Below are 25,891 nucleotides of genomic sequence, written 5' to 3'. Positions count from 1 at the left end.
AAGAGACCAGGGTAGATTCGCCATGTGTGCAGAGTTTAACAGGATGTTAATTGTGCATTAAGAGTACATAAATAGGCAGGAGTGTGGCAGGGGCATTTTGTTCTTGAAACAAAGAACAACCTCCACTGCAGAGTCGGAACGAAGGACGGGATGAATGCCAGCATGTTCTCTTTTAGATAAGGTGGGATTCTATAGCATCTTAGAAGATTCCATTTCAGAAAGACTTAAGAAATCTGGGGCAAAAGCAAGTATCCTGGCAGAGGCATCTGTTAGTAGAAGAGAAAGTATATGTTCCAGTAACTTGTTCCAACTGGAGTGCCAAAATAAGACATATGAAGGTGCTAAGGAAAGACTTTTGGCCGAAACTCACAGGGCAGTCTTCAGATGATAAGTTGCTACTTTCAGGAACCAACATGAGGCTGGTATCTCCTTTTACTCTTCTGGTCACTGATGGCCACAGAATGCCAGGCTTGATTATAGAGTTGGGCTGGACTTCAGAGGTAATCTAGGCCATCCTCTTGCCAACGCAGGAAGTCCATGTCCATGTCTACAGCATCCTCAGAAAGAATCCCTGATGCACCATTGATCTAAGCCGAAAGCATTCTCTCTGTGTTCTTGATTCACCAAGCAGCACTCTTTCACTTTACTCTTCCTGTTCTAGTAAGTTAACTAGACAGTTAAAGCAGGATAAAGCAAACCTGTAGCTGGGTTGCTTTGTCTCTCCCTCCTCAGACCAAATAAATAAAGTAAGAAGAATATTGCATTTTGTTACATTCAACCTATTTATCTCCTTGCACTGGTATGCTTTGGAACAGCTAGGTTGGCAGAAGCTGGGACAAAGCAATGGGAGCTCACCCCGTCATGTGGATTCAAACTGCTGACATTCCGATCGGCAAGCCCAAGAGGCTCAGTGGTTAGACCACAGTGCCAACTGTGTCCCTTACAACCTCTATGGATAGTGATGTGCTATGAGTTGGGGAGGAAATGAAGGCTATCCAGCATACTGGTATTCACAATTCCTAACATCATGTATTTTCAGAATAAGATTCATTCAGGCTGCTTTGCCCTCTGAATTATAGGCTCTCCTTCACTCTAATTTGTTGTGCTTCTCAATTGCTGGCAAGTTGGCAAGTGGCTATATCATTATTTCTTTAAACATAAGCAACAAAGTCCTGTTACTAGAGCCAGCAATTACCAGTGAATCACATTGTTTGAATTCACTGTTAATTGAAGTCTTGCCATCTGCTATTGCACGGAAAAGGATGGGAAACCTTCTTAGAACCAATTCCAACATAATATGAGAAGTGTATGCGGTGAATTTATAAAGCAATCCCATGAGAACATATAGGTGAAAAGATGACCCTGAGATAGATTAAGCTGCACGTAAAATCCAAAAATTGTGCCACTGTGGTGTGCACTTATGCTACAGAGAAAGAGAGAAACCAGAGCCTACATGTAGTTTTGCTTCCAGCCTGCTAAGCCCAAGAGTAGACAGATTTGTGGCATGGAGTGCAAGCAGAAGGGTGCCCCTGAAGATATGCTTTAATTAAGTGCATGCATTCCAACATTTGACAGATGAAAACAGGAGTATCTCTGTGCCTGAATCTAGAAACAGAGTCTAACAGTCCAGTGGAAAGCCTGTTGCCTAATGGTGGGTCCACACAATCCAGACTCAAATGAAACAGAAGCAAAAAGTATATATTAAAACTGCAGGCAAGCTCAGGCCTCTAGGTAAGAAATGCTTGTGAGACATACCACAGAGAACAAATACATGTAACATATATAAATGCAGCTCTTGAGTTAGAACCAAAGTCCAGGTTCAAAGTGCCCAAAACATAGGAGATAAAACTGGCAATGCTCAGAACCCTAAGTCCTAAATAGATAGCACATCTAAACACCATCCACCCCCCAAATAGACAAAGGAATCAGACAACCTGCACCCCACCCAGAATTAAACTAAATAAATAGGGAGGAACAGGGTGCCAAGGGTATTGTGCTGCCTACAGCATTCTGGAATCCCAAGTCCATGAGCTATTTTCCTTCTTTTACTCTGTTTTGACTTGAGTCCCCAGACAGAAAGACTTTGAATCCCTAATCTCAATGCCTGGTAGTCATTTCATCCAATCATAGTGCTATGAGTTAGGATGGTTAAACTGTATACATGAGACCCCTTCTAATTCCTGGATCCAGCACAGATTCAATTCATGAAATAGCCATGCTAGCTTCCTAGAGAGGTAATGGCCCTCTAAGTAAGGGCCATTAAGGTAACAAAGGAAGTGGCTCTGTGCCAGATGTAAAATGGGTGGGGTCCCCTCCCTCAACCCATTGGTAGTTAGAAAGACAAAGGCCACAGTTGAGAGGCGAGTTATGTGAGCTAGAAGCTGCGTGCTGGGCAGCTGGAGACAGCACGATGCCTGATTTCTGTTGGAATCCAAAGCTGTGGCTATAGGAGAAGGAAAACCCTCTTGGGGTGTTAATGCTGTGAACCCCCTCCCTTCATTGTAGACTCAGGTTGTGTATATGTGAAACCCTGGAATCTCAAACCGTAAGATTGGGGTGGCAAGCAACAATGCAAATGTGTGAGATGCAGACAGGCAATAGTATTCACTGAAATTAACAACAATACTCCTGATTAACTGGTTAGTCCAGTTAATCAGGACAGCTGAAGGGTAAACCATCTCATGACCCTGGTGGTGCTGCCCAGCTGTGCTACTTACGGCACACATGCCACACGCCGACCATGTGACAGTTGCATCTTATACACACTAGTTCCGTTTCTCACCAATCAATTCAGTACAGAGACACCAAAACTAAACACAAGCTCTATTCAGGTATTAGGCTTGAACAGGGAATGTAAACACAAGGAAGGGTGTAGAGTGACATTCAGTGCATGCAAGCCCTCTCCCCAAGTCCCCACACGCAATGGCCTTTATGCACTCCACCCTTAAGCTTCTTGCATCGAGCAAGAAAGGTCCCAAGGGATCTTCTAAATGCACTTGGGTGAAAACATTTAAAAGCTTCCTTTGACCTTCCTACTCAATGTGGAAAGGCCAGGATAGAGTGCGTGGGAAGCAGGGTGTGCAAAGGGATGCTGGGTGCGTGACCAGCATGCAGACACTTACATACAGCCCTACTTACATACTCTAGTCAAACACAACACCTGAATAAGGGAACAGATATGAACAGTACAGGTGAAAGCAACATGCAAAATACCAACCCTCTATCTAACTATAGGGTGCTATGATGCTTTGGGCTAGAGCTCTGGAAGAGGCAGCTAGCATCTCATCAGCAGGAACGCTGTGGTTCTGTAAGTACATTAACATACATTTGACTATTTGCAACTGCTCCTTTTCTGCTGATGTCCCATCACAACTGTCACCACTTCTGGCAAATTGTTGCTTCCTGCTGTCTCTGAAGAGAGAGACTTTGCTTGTTCAAAATGGCCCTCCTCTGCCCCTTACAGGCCTAATGCTAGCATTGCTACTGCCATGCATGGATATCTCAGCATCACGATTAGCCTAAATAAATGCACACGCGCACATTTACAAACACAGACACATAATATCTTCCAAGGCGTCTATGAATTGCATTGCTAGATCCATTATTCAACAGCAAACACAATGGAGTACCCTTCATTTCCATAGTAATTATGTAAATGAGTTCACCTTTGTAGCAATCTGTGTAAAGTTTATGGAAATCATCCACAGTTGAGTTATAGGATGTCCTTGAAGCTGCAGGATATGTGGAGATACGTATGTACAGGAGGAGGGCAGCCACTTTGGGTCTTAGCCTCACTTGTCCTCTACGGTTGCTCAGCAACTTCCATGGATGGAATCTCAGGGAGCATACCGTGCTTAGAGATTTTTGAAATATTAAGCGGTGCATAAGTGCTTTTAAATAAAAGAGTGCACAATCATATATTTCACAGAACCGATGTCTGAATCCCTTGCAACAACTCAGCAAAAACAGCACATTACTGTGCAACAAAATTATTACATGGTGTAGCTCTTAGTCCACCTCATTCACTCACCCTCAGTACAATACCTAAACCAATTCTTTAGCCATTCATCTTGTCTCTTTATCAAAAGCACTTTTCTGTGTTTGAAAGGACTGGGAGTATCTGCTCACTGCGATCCACTTTGCTTGTCACCAGCCCACAATATTTTAAAGAGATTATTAATCAATCATTAAACAGTAAACAAAAGCATGTGGCAAAATGGTGGGAGGGCAGTGATCATTTAGCTCATGGTGCCATGGCTCTCTGCTTCGGATAGCAATCACTCAGGTGGCCAGATGGCATAACACTGCTGCTGCTGCTGCTGCTGACATAAGCACAATGAACTGTGCAAGGGCATACGGAGGTATAAATACTCCAGTACTGGTGGCAGACTAGCCACGGTCTTCCCATACTCCACTCCTGGATATGAATTCATCTGACTGGGAGGAATTAGTTTATATTGCATTTGTCATTGGAGGCTTTCCTAAATTCAGACCAACCATGCCTGCCTACAAAAAAGCAAAGATTGCATCTAATGGCAGCTTTGCCTGAACAAGTGCTACCAGATTAATAAAAAGAAATACCACTGCCTTCCCAAAAGTTCCTGAACAATGGGACCTGTGCTCTCAGCTATTCTCAGGGAAGGAACAGTTTGACCAAATAGATGCCGGGATTACAATGATTACAAAGGAGTGAGAATTTTTTTAAAAACAAAAACCTGCATAATAATAAAGGCTTGACAAACAATTATGGGCAAAAGGGGTGACATTCAGTCCCAGCTGAAGACCTGGACACAGGTGGCGCTGTGGTCTAAACCACTGAGCCTTGGGCTTGCCGATCAAAAGGTCAGAGGTTCGAATCCCTGCGACGGGGTGAGCTCCCGTTGCTCAGTCCTAGCTCCTGCCAACCTAGCAGTTCGAAAGCACGTCAAAGTGCAAGTAGATAAATAGGTACCGCTCCGGCGGGAAGGTAAACAGCGTTTCCGTGCACTGCTCTGGTTTCGCCAGAAGTGGCTTAGTCATGCTGACCACATGACCCAGAAAAACTGTCTGTGAACAAACGTAGGCTCCCTCGGCCAGTAAAGCAAGATGAGCACTGCAACCCCAGAGTTTTTCGCGACTGGACTTAACTGTCAGGGGTCCCTTTACCTTTACCTTTAAAGACCTGAAAGACTTCTTCTGATCAGCCGATGCACAAGATAAGGTGGACATGGCGGAGAAAAGCTGCTGATAGCAGAGGTGACATGCCTAAAGTGAGATTTGAGCCTTGGATTTGCAGATTGAGTCTAACTATCATATTACACACCTCCACCAAAGCATACACCAAAAGTCCTACAAATTTAAATCAACCAATAGTTAGAGTTAGCAACCTTCAAAAAACAGACCTGGAACTTTCTCCACCCGATACTTTTGTTTTCTGCTTGGAACTTCAACATTATTTCTAATGAGTCCCCCAGGATCTGAAAGCAATACTTTCAGGAAAGTCATTAATTCTTGACTGTTAGTGAAAGAACATGTATATGCAACTTTACACTTTTATGGCTTATTAAATATTCTAAATTGGGGATGGGGGGAAATTAAAGGCGAATCTACCTATACTTGAAACAAAACACAACCATTATTTAAAATTTATGCTTCTCCGAATTTTGCAATGCAATTTTCTAGCCAAGTAGTGTGCATAAAAATATGTATATTAGTGAAAATAATGTACAAAATGCATTATAAATGGGGAAATTGCTTTGTAAAAATGTGTAATTAGGCAAAAATTGCATACAAAAATACTATATTAGGAATTTGCCATTTAAATGGTGAATAATTATCATGGGGACCTTTTAAAAATGTAAATGGCCATGGAAATGTAGGGAACTAGATTTAACATTAGAAAAATAAGAAACGGATAGAAAGAAAGATATATATTCACTGATTCCTACTCCCACTTCATACCCTTTAAACATCAAACCACAAGAATTTGATTTATTTTTTTTAGATGACAACTCTATAAGTAATTTGTACTATAGATCAAATGTAATCTGGAGAGAAGAGGGGAGAAGAGGGCAAATAAAAGTAAACTTAAACTTTTGTTTTACCACACACAAAAGTCTTTTGCTCACCCCTATTGATTTTAGCCTGATCAAATGGGAAATAAATCTTTTTTTAAAAAAAAAACCACCCATGGCTGTCTTGTCAGTCTCTCAGATCTTTTGAGAAGTGGGAAGGCCCTTAAAACTTAAAAGTGTTGTTCTATGGTTCTCTCCATTCCCCCTCCCACACCCCAGTATCGTGGAGAGTGGAGGGAAGAGTTATCAGAAAAAGGAAAGACAAAGAAGTCTGATTTTTCAACACATCTGTGGAGTTAAATAAAGGCAAGCTTGAAGACGTTGACAGAAATAGCAGGAAGAAGCCTTGTCACGGCAGTTCAGTCTTTTCATTTTTGCACCATGGTAGAAATACACACAGGGTGGTACCAGAAAGTCCAGAAGCCCCATTCTCTTTCTTCAGTGACACAAAAGAGAAAAGGCATGGAAGCTGGGGAGGGGGGAGGAACCAGCTGGCAGAAGACCTACACACATAAGATTGTGCCAATGTCAAAACAACTGGACAAGTCTTGCCTCTCCTTATCTTATTGCATTTGACACAGAGGAGAAATTAAGTCTTCAGACCAAAGGAAAATATACCCATGTGATGATTGGGAGAATCATTTGGATAATCAATGATTGGGATAATCACTGATGGATCTCCAGAAATGCCCATTTTAACAATCAGATGTGCTCATTTAGTGCTATCAGCCTCTAAATAATACTAGCCAACAACGGCCTCTTGCCTATCTAGTTTTATTATTTCTGTATATAGTGCCAGTTAGAATTCCTGCTCCATGATTGCAGTCATGGGATTTTTGTCTATCACATGACGATGTATGTTTTGACTCCACAGTGGGAAGTGACGGAGACAGGATGTTTGTGTTACTGTGTTCTGTGAAGTGGGATTATTGTCCTTTGTTCTTTTTCTCTTTGCTGTCTGATGCTACAGAGAGGGAGCTATGTTACAATGCTCTGTGTGTGTTTATATGTAAATAAAGTAGATTAGCCAAAATGCTGAGCTGCTGAGGTCTGTTACGCAAGCTGTGAAGACTCTGCCAATGTCTGCTGGCCGAAGTGTGCCGATGTCTGTTGGTATCGGTCGCTGTGATGTTCAGGCAGAAGAAAGCTTTTGAAGCTCCCGAACGAACGACCAGGAGGGAGAGAACATGCCAGTCAGGCATGTGTCTCTGCCAGGGTCCTACTTGAGTGTAGGACGAGCTCCTGACAGTGCCATCAGTATTCCCAGTGCTTGCCATGAAGTGTAGCAAACAAAAAGGACACATTACTCTCCTGAGCGGCTTTACAATCCAAACTTCAACATGGAAAAGCAGAGGGAGCATGAGGAAAACAAGGGATGATGATGAACAAATGCACTGGTATCTACATAGGATGTAATACCTGATATACATCTACTTGGAGCCAAGTCCCATTGAACAAAATAAGGCCACATTCACACCACACAGTTAAAGCACTATGATTCTACTTTAAACAGCCATGACCTTCCTCAAAGGATTCTGGGAACTGTAGTTTGTTAAAGGTGCTAAACATTGTTAGGAGCCCCTTATTCCCCTCCTAGAGCTACAATTCTCAGAGTTGCCTATAAAGAGGCATTGACTGTTATACCACTCTAGGAATTGTAGGAAGGGAAGAGGAAGGGCATGAAAAGCCCAGGTAGATATTTGAAGCAGAGAACCATATAGTCTGAGATATGAAGAGGCAAATGGACTACCTGTTTAATACTGAACTACAGTACTGAATCAGATGTATGGAAAGCTTCTATGTAGGAAAAGCCCAGGGGGAACCTAGTAAACAAAATGTTCCTCCTATGAGAAAGATTAGGAGGACATCTAAGTTGCTTTTACCTCAGGCCAAAACAGAACATTTCAACTGAAGGCACCACAGGGCATGTCAACCAATCCCACACTTTCATATTCACCATCTCTCTCAGGTAATTGTATGCTGAAACAAATTGTACAAGCTCATATAAAAACTGTGAAAAGAAACAGATAAGAGAAAGAAAAACATTGGCACCTATAATATACTTCCCTAGAAAAGTACCCAGGAGAAAAGCAGCTATTCCTTCTTCCTGTCATTGTTGTCCTTAAATGCTGATTTTAATAGGTTTTTTTATTGTCTTTCTCACAGCGAGCACTAAAAGAAAAAAGTGCTGCACTGAACAGCACACAAAAACACACCTAAGGCCAGAGACAGCTTTTTAAATGTTCATCTCTCTAGTGTCCAGCTGAATAATAGTAAAAAATGTAAAGGACCCCATGAAGGTTAAGACCAGTCAAAGGCAACTATGGGTTGTGGCGCTCATCTTGCTTTCAGGCTGAGGGAGCCGGCATTTGTCTGCTGACAGCTTTCCGAGTCATGTGGCCAGCATGACTAAACCGCTTCTGGTGCAACAGAACACCGTGATGGAAGCCAGAGCACAAGGAAACGCTGTTTACCTCCGTGCCACAGCGGTACCTATTTATCTACTAGCACTGGTATGCTTTCGAACTGCTAGGTTGGCAGGAGCTGGGACAGAGCAACAAGAGCTCACTCTGTTTCAGGGATTCAAACTGGTGACCTTCCAATCAGCAATTTTTTCAGAATAAATCTATTGAAGTTAAGGAACATGACCAAGTTCTACTTTAAGTAAAACTTAGTTCAACACCATCCTCTTATTTTTTTTCAACAGAAGTACCCTTGTTACAGACCCCATTCCCAAAAAGTCTCCTCGACTTTTCAATGTTTCAGCAAGCTGACCAAAGCTATATTATTACAGTGGTACCTTGGTTTAAGAACAGCTTAGTTTATGAACAACTTGGATTAAGAATGCTGCTAACCCAGAAGTAGGTGTTTTGGTTTGTGAACTTTGCCTTGGAATAAGAACATGCTCCGCTTCCTGTTGAGTGTGTTCCATTTGTAAATTGAGTCCCCTGCTGCTATGGGAAAGCATGCCTTGGTTTAAGAATGCTTTGGTTTAAGAATGGACTTCCGGAACGGATTAAGTTTGTAAAACAAGGTACCACTGTATTATTATTATTATTATTATTATTATTATTATTATTATTATCATCATCATCATTATTATTATTATTCCTCAAGGTTTTGGAGGTGGAAAATAGGTAAATGCTTTAAAAATAATATTTGCCACCTGCTATATTTTAATTGTGGTTTAGATTTATTATATTTCCCTACCATTTGTCTTTGTTTAAATTGTGTGGGTTTTTTTGAATTGCACTATTTATTTCCCCCCACATTGCCTTAAGGACCAGTTTGGTCCAAAAGTGCCACAGAAATTTAACACATCAATGAGACGTTCAAACAAAGCCAGTTGACTGCACTGCAGGGCCTTAAGCTGCACAAGTAACCAGAATGACACAGCATTTTAAAATTGACTGGGTCACCAGCTGTGCTACTAGGAGGCTGGGCACACTGTAAAACTTGTGCAGAAGCGTATTACACTGGGATGTGCTGCGGGGGAGCCGGAAAAGACAGCCAGTGGCATCCAACAGAGAGAAGGAGCTCCCTCCCTATCATTAATGGCTTTTATCATTCTAGCCACTTTGGGGCGGGGGGCGGGGGGGAAGGAGAGAGGAGGCAAGTAAGAAGAAGAGGGCGCAGTGTCAGATCTGTGTCCAAAGTACTCTGCTAGGGTAGAAAAATCACTGTCCATCAGTAAATTTAGTCCAACATGGACTGGCCTCTCAAACTTATTCCTGCATCCCAGAGTGGTCCATACTCTGTGCAGTCATACATGAACAGCACTAGAGGAACTCCTCCCAGCCAGTTGCTCCTGTTTTACAGCTGCATAGATCTGCAGTAACTTCAAGTTGACGTAAAAACCAGATTGATATGTTAATTGCTGGACATCAGTGTTTTCCGAGGCCTTTACTTACAAGACGGTGTTTCTCACATGAGCACAGAAATCGGTGTTTAGTCTCAGGCTTGGCAGCAGAAAAAGCCACAGCTTCCCAGGGTCATAACAGAAAATTTGGTGTCAAGATAAATACATAGCTGTTGCAGAAATAAGACATTGAGCAGACACTTCAGACAGACAATCTCAGCTGAGTTTCAAAGGAACTTATGCTCTTCGGTTCAGTCTGAAAGCCTTTGTACAACTAACAGGCAATTCCTAAGTGAATCACACAAGCCGTCTTAAACTGCTAGATTCTCACAATATGCACTCTGGTTGTTTATTTACGATTCGTGGGGTTTTTTAAAAAAAATATGAATGCTTTTGTTAAATTTATTATTAGGCAGATTTTCAAAGACTGTCAAAACTTATTATTCAAAACTGAATTTTCTCTAGAACAATCCTGCACCTCTTTTGACCCACAAAGCCACTAGCTAAATATCACCAAATATCCTGGCTTTGCTACCGTTCTGTGACTACAAAACCAGGTGAGCTGTCAAGTTTTGCGCAAATCAGAATATATTGCTGTTGTGCTCAGCTTGCTGGGATACAAACTGTGCAGGCCTGATATCTCGAGGGGATCCTTTCCACAGATCCTCTGTGAGTCACAGAAGATTCAGAGGCATATTTTAAGACAGAGATTCTACTTTACACAGCAGGTTGGCTAAACCACCTGGAACCCCACTGAGAAGATACTTTGAGGTTTCTATGGAATAGTGGCCAGCAGGACAGGTAACATAGTATTTGGTATGAACAGAACTGCAGATGAATAGAACCAGCATTGATTGTAATGAATAAAAGTTGAAACAGAAATCACTGTCTTCCTACATCTGGGAATTCAAACTTTCTCAAGTAAAGTATAGTCCCACCCTAAGAAATCAAGAATATTTTCTGCAGAGGAGAAAACTAGTTTTAAAAGTAACTCACCTTTCATGTAGTGAGATATATTATTTATCATAACAAGGATTTTTTTGTGTGCATATATAAAATATGATAAATATCATCATATCAAATATGATAAGTATCAACATTAACTATGTGGGCTGAATAATCTTAATCCTTGGAGGGTTTAGCACATAAACATGAATTCCCTGGTGTGTGGTTTATTCATTTGTTTGCAGATTTACAACAGAAAGTTTCCAAAGCAATAAAATGAAGTAAGATAAAATATAAAATACAAAAAAATTACAAACTCAGTAAACTAAAGACAATAAAACAATTTCTACAATTATACAGTTATTATTCTATAAAATGCCTGGGTCACACTTCAGGGAAAGCCTTCCTGGTAAAGGCTGTTATAACCAACTTCTGAAATCCAAACCATCCTGCCACTGTATTTCATATAAAAAGGTAAAGGTACCCCTGCCCGTACGGGCCAGTCTTGCCAGACTCTAGGGTTGTGCGCCCATCTCACTCAAGAGGCCGGGGGCCAGCGCTGTCCGAAGACACTTCCGGGTCACGTGGCCAGCGTGACATCGCTGCTCTGGCGAACCAGGGCCGCACACGGAAACGCTGTTTACCTTCCCGCTTGTAAGCGGTCCCTATTTATCTACTTGCACCCGGGGGTGCTTTCGAACTGCTAGGTTGGCAGGCGCTGGGACCGAATGATGGGAGCGCACCCCGCCGCAGGGATTCGAACCGCCGACCTTTCGATCGGCAAGCCCTAGGCGCTGAGGCTTTTACCCACAGCGCCACCTGCGTCCCGTATTTCATATACCTAGTCCCTTTTTACTCAAAACCAGGAAAACTGAAATAGCCAATATATATAACATTATCCACTCTTCACAATGGTCCTTTCCTGATATAGTGCAGTTATTCTTTCAACACGCGCAATCATGCTGCACCCTCAGTGCTTTCAAGGGCATTTCTGGCAGCAGAATTGGCCTTTAAATGACTGTTTAGATTGCAGGCTATTTGCCTGAGATCACAGCTTTACCCATGGTGCATGCTGTCATATGTGAAATGCTTCAGTTGTCTTTGCATAACTCAAAAAGTTTGCCTGCTGGCTATTCCTAGCAAAGAGTACGCTGCAATATTCTTATTACCCTCAAAACTGGTAGGATTGGTAGGGCAGTCAATACCTACCCATTTTGGACATAAGCCTGAGGGGGGGATATTGACTTTCTGTAACTATAGTGTGACTTTTCTTGTCAAGAACATCAATGTTGCTTTGCTCCGTGCTGTCTGGTCATTCTGCAATGGTAGATACATGCACCTAGTAAGAATTGGCATTTCAGTTTATTCTTCTTAGAGACTTAGCCAAGAAAGACAGGAATTAAAATTTTGTGTGTTATAATCCTACGTCAGCTGTTGGAAACTGGATTTTATGGCAGCAATCTACAAGCTACCAGTCAGGGATAACTTTACTATGAAGTAGCATAAATGAGATTCCAATAGGGGACCATTTTTGCTGCCTCAATTTATTTTCTCTCTCTCTCTCTCTCTCTCTCTCTCTCTCTCTCTCTCTCTCTCTCTCTCTCTCACACACACACACACACACACACACACACACAGCACTGAGACTCAACCTCACCACCCCAAATTTGGTGCAACAATAGGCATAAACACTGTTGGACCAATGTTTTTCAACTAGGCCACACACACACCAGTGGCATAGGAGCCTTTCCCCATGTGGTAGCTGTGAGAATACTAGAGCCATGTGGCTGTGTCTAGTTGTCCCCACCCATGTATTTTCAGTATTCCTTCCCGTAGCCACTTTGGATTGCAACATGTGAAACTGTCTTCCATGCTGTCAAGGGGACTACAGAGTTGTAGTTTTCGAAGGGTGTGTTGTGGGGGAGAGTCAGCAGCACAGCCCGGTATGGTATCTTAGCAAGCTATATGTTGGATCTAGAGCTGGGACTAGCAGACATTTTCTTGCAAACGGGACAGAGCAAAACATCACTGCCCTGCTTGTCATTTATAGCTGCACTTTTCTCTGCAGGGGCATAATCTACTGGTTTCATTTCAGCAATAAAAGCTGATTAAATTATGTTGTTTTGCAAAGCCTGCATGCTGACTGGACTCCCATCTATAGTATATATACTGTGGTAAGGAAACTTTGTCAGTCTTAGTTCTTCCATTGTGATGCATGGGTTTACAAATACAGTTGTACCTTGGAAGTCAAACAGCCTACTTCTCGAACGTTTTGGCTCCCGAGCGCAGCAAACCTGGAAGTGACTGTTACGGTTTGCGAACTATTTTTGGAAGTTGAACTTCTGTCGGGGCTTCCGTGGCTTCCAATTGGCTGCAGGAGCTTCCTGCAGCCAATCAGAAGCCATCCTTTGGTTTCTGAATGTTTTGGAAGTCGAACGGACTACCGGAATGGATTCTGTTCAACTTCCAAGGTACAACTGTATCCCAGATATTTTTAGTTATTAGATCAAATGTAATTTACACTTCATGGTCCCAGTAGCATATTCTGTAGTAAACTCCAGCTCTTAAATATAACTCTGCAGAGTAGGAGCTTATATGGGAATTATGCTGACTCCTTGTTTCTTTTGTATTCATTTTACTTTTCTGCTGATAAACTCATTAGGAAAAAAGGAAGGATCAAATTGAGGCTTTCTGTTGCAACTTTCCATACTGCTCATTATTCTGTAAATTGGAATAGCAATCCTTGTGGAAAAGAAATTAGTGGTGTTCAACATTATGAATTTCCTGAGAGCCTTTAATAGAACGTTACAATTGCTGCAGGTGGTTAGGCCAAAATAATATGGATTATTTCATAATTTTTAAAGTCCCCTTGCAACATTCCAGTGGATGATTCAGCGCTGAGAGCGGGTACAGAACAAATACAATCAGTAACAGAGTATGTCCCCTTTCGACCCTATATTCTGTAGCTACAGCTGTTCTCTTTTGACCCATGATGAAATAATGCACCACCAGGCTACTTGGGTCTATTGTGCACAAAACAATCAGTGTGTGTGTGTTTTCCTACAGAAAGAGCAATATAGTCTTTAAGTGCAAAGAGCACATAAGCCAAAGTTAATTGAGCACATAACGATTCCTGAGCCATAAGGTTAAGTATAAAAAATAATAATACAAAGACAAACAAATCCCAGACAGTGCATGACATATATTAACTGATGCAATACCCTGTTCAGTGTTTCCTTGGGATGAAAGAATGCCAGGAAGTGAAGTGTAGCAAATAATGCAATATGCTACATGAAACAGGAGTGGGTGCTTTAATTTGATAAAGTACACTTGCAACAGCAGGCATCCTTTCCAGTGAGCAAAATAGCTAGCACAGAATTAATACATGAAATTGAAACCAACTGGCTTTACACAAGCACTACAGTACTACAAATAATAATTCTGCATGGAGGTGTCCATTCCTGCACTGAACTTTGGGATATGTTTTTTGTTTGTTTGTTTTTTGTTTTCCTAGTACTGGAATGAGAATGAGAGAGAGAATCATAGAGAATAAGGACATCACCTCTCCCTCATTATACCAGAAGTCCTTTTGTGTACAAGACAAGGCTTAGTGCAGCTGGGAGAGCATCATCAGGCTGTGGTTAGCCTCACTCATGTGCTCCCAGGCCTGCAGCATACCAAAGGAGTACGTACTTCTATTATTGAACTACAGTACTACTACAATGAACTCTGCTCATTGTATCAGAGGAAGCTGAACATGGGAGATGGGTACAGTGCAGTCCAGGAATACCACCAGTCGTGCTATGCCAACTTTCCTTTTAACTTCTGCAACAGGTCCCAGAACCCATCCAAACTGAACAAGCCCTAAGCCCATTCCAGAACTGCTTCCACCCTGCTTAGAACCCATAATTCTGTCCCAGATCCTGGATGGGCTAAAACCTCACACTATCCCTAGGAAGAATACACATTTTCTATAAAATTAGCGCATAATATTATTGAATTTATCATACCTACGTTTTCTCTCAAGCTACTGATTCTACATGGAATCTAATATGCATTATCCCACCCTTTTGGCATTGTTCACTCAGCTGCGAGATGAAACTAATTAGACATGCTTCTCAGGAATATTGCAATAAATTAACTGGAGCCTGCATTCAGGTTGTATAGAGCAACTAAGCATCTTCTGACAGTCTGTACAGACATCATCCAATGGCATACTAATTTATTAATTTCAGTACACACACACACCTTTGAACTTAGAAAAGACAACAACATCTTCTTAAAATTAAGAAAGATAGCCACAACAATAATTGAAACATAAACATTAGAAATTAGTTCCTCATCTGTCCAGATGCATGTTGCTTATTCACTTAACTTTCAAACCATGATTGAAGGAGGATCTGTGCTAGAGAGGATGTAAACTGAAAGGGACATTTTTTCACGTGTGATGGGAATGTGAGAACAATTTATTAAATTACATTTAATTTACCGTCCAGAGTACTGTACAGGAATTATCTCCCTCCCCAGTTTTCTATATTGTATCAATGGAGTAGCACTCAGCTCTAGCTTCTCTCTTCTCGGTGATTCTTGGCAGCAATAATAAACTAGTTGTGATAATGCAATTGACAGGCATTTGTTGTTATTGTTGTTGTTTAAATAGCCATGGGGGAGCCTGAATAGCATTGGGACCACAACAAGTGAGGAGAGAAAAATTAATATTTCCCCACCACCACTCTCCAGGGTCCCAATGAAAATCCCTCCCGACTGCTGTTTGCCTCAAGAAGGAAGCCTCCATTGGTGGCTGGAAACCAAGAGAAGGATTGGATTCTGATTTCATAGTAAAAGGCTTTCCCCTGCCCCACTGCTCACAGCCAAAAATTAATCCCCATTCAAGAATTCATCTAACCTATCATTAATATGTTAACTGATGTTAATGTATTATCATTCTCTGTACTGAATGATCCCACTTCTGAGCACATGCTCAATGAAGAATGCCTACAAATGCTTACATATTATCAACCCCATAAGCAGTATCAATGTCCCATCTATCTTACTTGTGCTTTCTGCTTACTATCAGCAAGCAACCTTCCTTTTTTATGGAGTGGTACAGATTACGATTACCAAGAAACGAAACAAATAACAGTTGAACCACTCCATCAAAGTGTACAGTGTTTTAGCTGATACAGCTGTAGCACCAATAACAGCAGCAACAACAACAAAAACGTGATAGGGCCTGCAACTGGAGCAAAATGTATTTGCAAGACAATACCCAGCCTCCTGCATGCTAAAGTACTCACTTGAAGCAGATAACGGGTGTGAATGATTATTGCTTGGAGCATGTCACTGGTGAGAAGGTATTACTGGGACCTCAACCCTAGATAGTAATTGAAAATGCCTGACTCATTCATAGCCTCTTTGGAGAGAGCCCAGCTGTGATATGCGTTCCAGTTATGCCCTTTGGAGCCAAGTCATTCTTCTCATTAGCTTCTCTAAACACCACCTGCCCTTGCTGAGAAATTATTCTGGAACAACCAAAACCAAAAAGTATCATGTGGAAAACTCTGGTTTAAAGGGTAGAGAAAAGCGGTAAGTGTGAGAAAAAGCTAGTGGCATTTCACAGCGGGATTATTTATTAATTATTATTATTATTATTTGTTGTTGTTATTGCTATTACTATGACTACGACTACTATTGCTATTACATGCTTGCCATCCTGTCGTCTACTACCAGCTGAAACCCAACACAGTAGAAACAAAAAGGTCATATAGTCAATTGCATTCGCAGGACACTTTGAAGACCACCACAATAATAGATGCATAAAGCCATTCCCAGAGCAGAAGCAAACCTCAATGGTTGTTTTTGTTGTTGTTGTTGTTGTTGTTTTTGCACTGCACTGCACAGGCAAAAGGAAAGTGTTGCTAGATTATTTCATGCCACTGATACATTCTGCACAATGTCTCAATGCTCCTGAACAACGGTTTCTCTTTTCTTACTTCAAATCACACATTCGTACAGAAAACAGCTACAGCAGAGTTAAGTTGTAAGTCAAGTGGCCTACCAGTTGGCACAAAGTAAGAAATATAGGGATGTACAAAGAACAAGCAACTCAAACCCCCCCCCCCCCAAATAAAACAACCACCACCAACTCAGTAGCCTGGAATACAACTAAATTTAGAATGACCGCTTTTCCCACATCACCTCAGTAAGAACTGTGGCATCACCTTCCAGCTATATATAATTGTATAATTATAGAACTTTATATAATTGTAGCTCTCTGTCTTCATTCCAACGTGCGAGCAATTATTGTCTGAGAGGAAGTTTGTGAAAGATATATTTAAAAATAAGCTGAAAGGAATAATCAAGGGATTATATAAAATCAAAGTAAGCAAAGGATATTAGAACAAATAACATTTAGAGCAGTGGGTTACCTCATATGTTTCCAGGCAGTTGCAAATAAAATGCTGCTTTGAACAACTCAGGAGCAGTTGTGGTATAGTACTTGTGATGAACCTTGTTGACTGGCCACTTCATCCACCAAAGTAACATAATGCTATTTGTAAGTAAACAAAAATGCATGTGGTCTCACAGTGCCACCAGTACCACATATTCCCCTCCTCCCATTATTTGTTTTCGTTCGTTCCCCCCCCCCAAAAAAATGAAACTCAGAGTAACTTACAACAAATGAACATTAACAAGGATAAAACACAAAAATATACAATTTTTTAAAAAAATTAAAATAGACCCAACTCTTCCCCACCTTGCTAAATTTATGTTCCAAAGGCTTAGGTGAATAATATTGTTTTTGCCTCACAATGGTGCCTCTCTGGGGAGAGCATTCCATAAACAGGAGGCCACCACTCAGAGGGGGAACATGGAGTGAGAAGTAACTTTCTACTCAGTTGCATTCTTCTGTGGAACTATACTTAGCGATCTAGTTATTGAGCCAATTCCAAAAACAAATGTGAAGGTGGAGACATGCAATTTATGAACCTCCATTATCAAAGGGAATATATCTGTGAACACTAATGAGGGACAAAAATCAGGGGAGGGCTATTGCCTTCATGTCTTGGTTGCTGCCAGAATACAGTGGTACCTCGGGTTAAGTACTTAATTCGTTCCGGAGGTCTGTTCTAACCTGAAACTGTTCTTAACCTGAAGCACCACTTTAGCTAATGGGACCTCCTGCTGCCGCTGTGCCACCGCTGCACGATTTCTGTTCTCATCCTGAAGCAAAGTTCTTAACACAAGGTAATATTTCTGGGTTAGTGAAGTCTGTAACCTGAAGCGTATGTAACCTGAAGTGTATGTAACCAAAGGTACCACTGTAATGTGTCCGGCGACTGCTGGAAAACAGGATGTTGGATTAAGATGGGCTCTTACTCTGAGGCAGTAAAGGCCACGCTTATGTGCTCTCTGAAAGTTAATGTCACTTTAACTTTTGCAGACACTGGGGTTACCAAATTAACACTGCAATGCTATCTGTAAATTATTCTTCCTGCAAAGAAAAGAGGCATCTTTCCATTGCCTGTTCTATCCCTATCAACTGATAGAAATGCAAAGTTAAACAACAGAACCCTCCTTTAATTTCACAGTCTGTGATTCCTTCATGAAACTTTTAAAGATCAATTATGTCCTATCAGTGCTGGATCCAGGCTGAACTAAGTGATTTATGCATAAATAGCCTCAACACACTACCCTACTGTAGATTGAGTAACTTATCTATATTAAATGTGAACTCAAAGGATTGTTATTTTTGGCACTGTTTAAACCTTCGTAGTTTCTGCCCATTTTTCTTTCCAACATCCTACATTTTCTTCCATTAAAGGTAGGTCGTAATATATGGCAGATATGTGGTATTGTGAGACTTTCATAAAGAAAATGTGGCTAGAATCAATCTCTTTAATGACAGGACCACTGCTACCTGATGAGGTTAGTGAGGTAAGAGAAGGGGATGAAAATGCATTTTCTAAACCAGGCTCTGGTCACACTCCTGAACTCAAGATCCACTTGCTTATTAAGAGGACGTAGGATTTGGCAGAAGGCATGCTACATTGGCATAATGCAGGGTATGCCTCCACTAAGAAAGGAACACTGGTGGGGCGGCTAAAACAGGGTGGAGTTGTGGGCAGAAGAGGTGGGGGCACACCTAGTGCATCCCTTGCTCTTCACAACCGGGGGTGGCCAACATGATAGCCTCCAGATGTTGATGGACTACAACTCCCATCACCCCGACCCCTGATCATGTGGGCTGGGCTGATGGGAGTTGGAGTTCAACATGTGAAGAGCCACAGGTTTCCCTCTCATGCTGTAGGCTCTCTCAGGCACAGAGTCTTTTACATTATCTACTATCCAATCCCTGATTTTGACTATGTCTAAGGCTGTGCAACTTTACACTAGAGCCAAACCCAACACAATAAATTTCTCCCTAAATGACTTCAGGTAAAGGAGGGGATTACATCAACAACATCAACAACCCATGTCACCATGACAGGGCATAAGACAAAATGTAATTCAACACCTCACTCACCACACACCACCACCAGTATATAAACTCCTCACAGTCAATCATAGCTCAGTATGATAATGTTGCAGTAACTGGACATGAAAAGGGGTTAATTTCCTTCATGAGTGTAAATCACCCCGTGGATGAACTAATTGCAAGTGCAATTCAGCCAAGCCAGTTGCTATGGTAACAACCTTGTGCCCCGACTATATCTGTGATTGAAGCATGTCCGCTCAGGGTGAGTGACTGTTACCCTGCAGTTAGTATGTCAGTTAGCCATTCAGTGCTACTTGGCCATGTTATGTCTTGAATTGCTGAACTTATTTAGAGCAGCAATGTACTTGTATGTATCTGAATACTGTACAGTGGAATCTCGGTTTTCGAACGTATTCTGTTCCAGAAGACTGTTCGACTTCCGAAATGTTCAAAAACCAAAAACTGAAAGTGGAAGCCTCAATACAATAGGTAAACTCAAAACAGAAGCCATGTAGCACATTTGACTTCCAAAAATTGTTCAAAAACCGGAGCAATTACTTCTGGGTTTTCGGCGTTCAAAAGCCGAAGCATACAACTTTGGAGGTGTTCAACAACCAAGGTTCCAATGTACAGTGGTACCTCGGGTTAAGTACTTAATTCGTTCCGGAGGTCCGTTCTTAACCTGAAACTGTTCTTAACCTGAAGCACCACTTTAGTTAATGGGGCCTCCTGCTGCCGCCGCACCACCGGAGCACGATTTCTGTTCTCATCCTGAAGCAAAGTTCTTAACCTGAAGCACTATTTCTGGGTTAGCGGAGTCTGTAATGTGAAGCGTATGTAACCTGAGGTACCACTGTATATGTATATGCAAAAGCCTACAAGCTGTATATATCTACATCAATAACTGCTTTACTGATCCTTATCTTCTGCTACAGTAAAGTATCTGAACCTTTCTCTGCTTCTGTGTGGTGACTGGTATTGAGAACAACTGCCACTGTGTGGGTATCTCACCTGAAATTCCAAATAAATAGGGCATGTGTCATGGGGTTCTACCTCTATGGCTACCCTTCAATAAAGCAACAAGCCAATAAAACAATAACAATGTATAACAATGACAACATAAAATATCCTTAAGACACACAAGATCAGCAGATGACGAACAATTTCAAACTGAGCAACTCATTACAGTACACACACACACACACACACACACACGGTAGAGGGTGTGTCAACATTGAATTTTGTTAGGCAGTCTCCTACTTAAAAGGTTATTGGGAATCAGTCCAAACAATTTTGTATCTCTTTATTTCACATGTAACAAGGTCCACATAGACGCTGAAGCTGTTTGTCTGAACAGATCTGATGGGGAGCAGTTTCCCCTGCAAATCACAAATCTGGCATGCCTTGCCTCTTGTGCTACAGCCCATCTTATATGAAATCTATTCATAGTGTAGAGCAATGACTATGATTCACAAACTGTTTACTTGTGAATAATCCTTTCTGAAATCAAAACATATATTCATAAATATTTGCAGTGCTGAAGGAGAAGAGAAAACATTAAGTATTTTTCCCCTTTGCCATGGAACAGACCATTGTCAGTCCTAACTCAAAGAAGCACACGGTAGAAGGAAAAACCTTAAGCAACGTAGAGAAATCGCATTAAAGCCAAGACGGATTGGGAAACAGCTAGCAAGCCAACAACCAGCACTGTACGACATCTACATTCTTAAATCCTCCTAGAACTTAGCCCTGCTGTCATCCAGTGGCATAAATGACTTGAAGTATATCTCTAAAATCCTTGTGTAGAGACAAATCAGATTACCGAGAATGTACTGCTGGAGCACACAGCAGCAATAAGCTTACTGTTCATCTCCCCCTATTATCTGCAAGCACAAGGAGAAGCAGAAACAACATAGCAGCAATGAATAAAGCCACTCAGGAAGAGATGCAAAGTGGATAATGCCACCAGCTTTTAGGTGAGGTCACGGGTGACAGAAAGGCAAAAAAATAATTCCATTGCCATCTAAGAGGCAGCTATGTGCATTGTGCTAACATCAGACACCGGCCCTTATTCCTTGCCACAAGTTTTCACGCAGAGTGAAAATACACGTCTGCGTTACTACTTGTTGAAGTGTTTGTGCATGCTGTATTGCATTTGTGTTGTGTTGTTTCATGCTTCATAGCATTTAGATGAGCACTGCTATGGCACAGAGGAAGCTTATTTTATTTGGTCCATATTCTAGTTCATTATTGCCTAGGCTAGCTGCCTCTCCAGAATTTTGGACAGATCTCTTTTCCCTGCTGTACCTGGAGATGCCTAGGATTAAACCAGATTTTTAAATTTTTATTATTGTATGCAAAGCATCTGTTCTGCCACAGTGACAGGTTCATTGCTCCCATTTTATCATATCACTCAGTTCTTCCATCTAAACGGGTAGTATCACTAGTACACATGACGCTTTACAGCAGGGAGCCTTCTTGTCTTTGTAAAGGAATAGAACACTAACCATCTCCTGAGGATTAAAAAAGAAAAAGAAAACTTTAAAACCCCTGAATTGAAAGGACCTCTGGGCCAGCTGCTTGGCTGCTGCAGGCAGCAAAAGATTCGATGCTATTGAATCACAATCTGCTGTGGCTGAGCAGTGGCGTAGCGTGGGGGGTGCAGGGGGGCCCGGCCGCACCGGGCGCAACATCTGGGGGTTAGGGGGCGCAAATCCACGGGTTAGGGGGCGCAAATTACTTGCCTTGCCCCGGGTGCTGACAACCCACGCTACGCCACTGTGGCTGAGGGAGGCAGCAAGGGAAATGCCGAACTTGCAAGCTGATACCACCAGTTGCTGAAACATCCCTTTGCAGGTCTTTCATATCAACTCCCTCCTTCCCTCACACATTGAGAAAATTATAGCTAAATTAAGTACTGTAGCTCAGCTTTAAAAAAAATGCTTATTACATATATTATATTAACTTTATCTTAACTGGCATGTTGACCCTGGAAGGAATTGTGTATTTTAATTATGTGTGCTTAAAGTAATTGATTTTACACTCGGTAAGCAACATAGAAGCCACCTTGGTAATTAGAGAGAGAGAGAGAGAGAGAGAGAGAGAGAGAGAGAGAGAGAGAGTGAAAATAAATAAATAAATGTTTACAACAAAGTGTTGTGGATGTGGTACATAGTTCCCCTTCCCCAAAATGAAACATACTTGTGGAAAATTTTAAATAGACTTGTGCCTAGGTACAAGATGCATATTTGCTTAGTGACCAGTTTAACTGCTAGTAGCACTAGAAATTTGTAGGGGGCAGGAACAGAGGGGGCAAAATGCATTTCTAGGTGGGCAACCTATGTGCCACATTAGTTCCCAAAAGAGAAACAGATAAGTAAGAATGTGAGTGACCAGCCCAAATGAGTGGGAATCTGGACCCTGGTCTCTCAGGTCGTAGTCTGACACCCTGTCCACTACAGAAAACAACAGATTTGTAAAACTGGTGGTGAAATCTATACTTTTACCCAACTTCTTGGTAAAAAATATGTCCAGGGGTACTTCAAGTTCAAATCTTTCATCATTGTGAGCAAACCAAAATGCTAATTACAGCTTCAGAATAGCAATAGCGCATTGTGGGAGGAGCTTCATGACTCATTAACAATGGACATTCTGCTTATGTAATGTTGGAAGGAAGGGTCTGAACTCTTAACTGCTCCTGTATTTGAGGATTTGTTCATTTGGTTTCCCTCACCAATCAGTGTCAATCTCAGCAACAGTGGGAGGCCTTCCCCCCTTCCTGTGCTATCTGAACTTTGCAATCCTAAGCTGGCTGCAGCAACCTTTGCATTTTTCTTACGGTGGTGCATTTGAGCAGCCAGAGCTTAAATAAAGAATGTGAAGTAGGGAAACTTGTGTTTTGCTGAGCCTGCATTAAAGCCCTCCTATGTAATCAATCTACTTTTGTGTGCCTCAGTAACTTTTCTTTTCTCCAGCATTCCAAATTCATATTTCCCCCCCCCCCCCTCTCTCTCTTTATTTGCTCGGTATCTTTTAGGCCTTAATAACAGCACGTTTTTAATCTTTCCACCATCCCATTTTGTGAGGGCTGTTTAAAAATCAAGTAAACCTATTTTTAACCTGTGGATTCCATTGGTCACCAGTTCTGAGGACTCTCTCATTTTGCCTGTAAGAGACTTTACAAAACGGATGACTCTCCCAGGTTTATTACACGGAGGGTTAGAGTCACTGAGTTAAGATCCAGATGGAGAAATATGAAGGTATCCATAGCAAGTCAGAGGAGAAGCAAGGAGGAGGAGGAAGAAAGCATTTAGCACAAGCAGTGGCAAACTTTGGGATTTAAAATTTCAGCAGTGCCCTGTGCAATGCCAAAATTGGCTGCCAACCTCTCACCTTCCATTGTTTGTCATTGTTGCAGTGTCCCCTGCAACAGTGGCGTAGCGTGGGGGGTGCCAGGGGTGCCGGCCGCACCGGGCGCAACATGGGGGGGGGGCGCTCGCACTAGCAGCTCTCTGCCCCTACTAAAATCCACGGGTTAGGGAGCCCGCGCTCGCTCGGCTTGGCAAGGAGGTCGCAGAAGGGGGAGAGCAAAGCCTTCTGCCACGGGCAAAAAAAGGAGAGGAAGCCGGGCGGGCGGGCGGGCGGGCTGGCTGGCGGGGGTCTGGCTGCGCCTGCTGCTGCCGGGGTTTGACAGCTTGGTGAAGCGGAGGGAGAGGAGCTTTATGGTAATTGCGGCTCTCTCTCCACTGGCCGCCTGGCTAGTGAGCCGAGCCGAGCAGGGAGTCTGGCGAGGGGGCGGGAAGAGACTTTTCCACCTCGCCTGGTCAAAAAGGAGAGCGGAGTCTCCTCAGGGCGCCCTCAGGCAGGGCAGGGCAAGCAGAGCGAGGAGGAGAGAGAGGGGAAGGGGGGGGAAGCAGCCAGGAAACGCTGCGGTGTGGAGGAGGAATCAATTAAGGAGAGAAAGCGAAAAGCCTTGGAGAAAGGGGAAAAAAGGAAAGAAAAGAGGCAGCTCCAGGAGAGCGCGGGGGAAAGAGAAGCCTCGCTGCTGCTGCTTGGGAGAGTAAATTACTGTACTTGCCTTGCCCCGGGTTAGGGGGCGCAAATTAATTGCCTTGCCCCGGGTTAGGGGGCGCAAATTACTTGCCTTGCCCCGGGTGCTGATAACCCACGCTACGCCGCTGCCCTGCAATGCCTTCTTGACTCGGTGCCCAGTGCAGGTGAACCGGTCACTCTCCCCTAAATCCACCTCTGAACACAAGTAGGAGAAGAGAAAGGAAAATGAAAGTTCATGCTACCACAAAGGGCTGTATCAGCTCCACAGTGGATCACACGTAACTTCACTATCTGATATATCCTTCCAGTGCCTGTTGATATTGCATTAGAGTGGAATTGTGAGAACTAAAATAAAAATAACTATTAGGAAGTGGTTTCTCTCCCACTTTCTTTTCAAAAGCAAGGAACTTACACACACTCACCCTTTGTGGTGTGGTCAGGCATTTTAGATTTAATGCAGAAAATAAAGCTTTTAGTCCATATTGTGTGGAATCATCATTTTAATTCAGTTTCCAACACATCGTGGGACAGGAATTTATTTTCAGTGCTAAAAGGTCCAGTTATGGAGCCAGCCTAATTGCTGAGGTAGAAAGGTTTTTAGAACAAATGTAGCTTTTGCTCCATTTGCTAATTACACACATACACTTACATTGTATGCTTTATTGTTGAAAATTGTGTTCTTACTACGCTGCATACCATATTGAACAAGCATCAAAGAATGAGCTAGAAACTTAAACAATAAAGCAGAAAACATTCCCATCACACAGATGTCCAGGTTCACAGAGTCCTTTATAGCTGTCAGTAGAAGGTGTCCGCAGACCAGAGACCTCCCTAATGCCAACCATCAAAATTACTCACACAGTAACAACTTCAATTTAAGCTCCTATTTTTATTATAAGGTTAAGTGGGGAAACTGCAGCTTCGCTACGGTTAAGTACAACCATTTATTCAGTAGTTTGATCTATACACGATTCTCATACGCACAGGTGATCCTTTTACAAAGGACAAGTTCTTGAAATGATGTCACTCTTATACAATTAAACCGTGCATTTCACAACATGTCTCCCCCTCCCCTCCTTAAAATTTTAATGCTGTCTGTTGTATGCATAATATTATTTTGTTGTGTTAAGATGTCGGTGTTTCTTCCATTTAGATCTGTAAGCCACTCTAATGGGATGGAAAAGATGCAGAACACAAGTGATATATTATATAATTGATAAACAAAACCTCTGGTAAATGCCATATATATATATATATATATATATATATATATATATATAGTTACTGACCAACTCACCTCTACTGAGTGGTGCACGAGATTGCAAGGGGTCTTGGCACTTAACTAGGGTCTGTGTTCCTTTGGGGGAACGCAAGGCACAGTGGAGTATGCAGTGTCTTTGAAATATTTACACATATCGATTTTCACAGCATTCACATATCAGAGGGAGCCCGTCCTTCACAGCAGCCCAGCATTAGATTCTCCCCCTCCTTCCCCAACCTCTA

At 42.1% G+C, this 25,891-nt stretch overlaps 1 long non-coding RNA gene across 3 annotated transcripts in view; it reads right to left on the bottom strand.

Annotated features, from left to right (window-relative positions):
* LOC308583267 overlaps window positions 1-25,891 on the bottom strand; it is an 84,980-nt gene that overhangs the window by 42,739 nt on the left and 16,350 nt on the right. The gene's annotated exons all lie outside the window — the stretch shown is intronic.

The sequence above is a fragment of the Podarcis bocagei genome (assembly GCF_964188305.1).
Source record: "Podarcis bocagei genome assembly, chromosome: 3".
Taxonomy (NCBI): Eukaryota; Metazoa; Chordata; class Lepidosauria; order Squamata; family Lacertidae; genus Podarcis; species Podarcis bocagei.
This window is presented reverse-complemented; position numbering and strand designations above follow the sequence as displayed.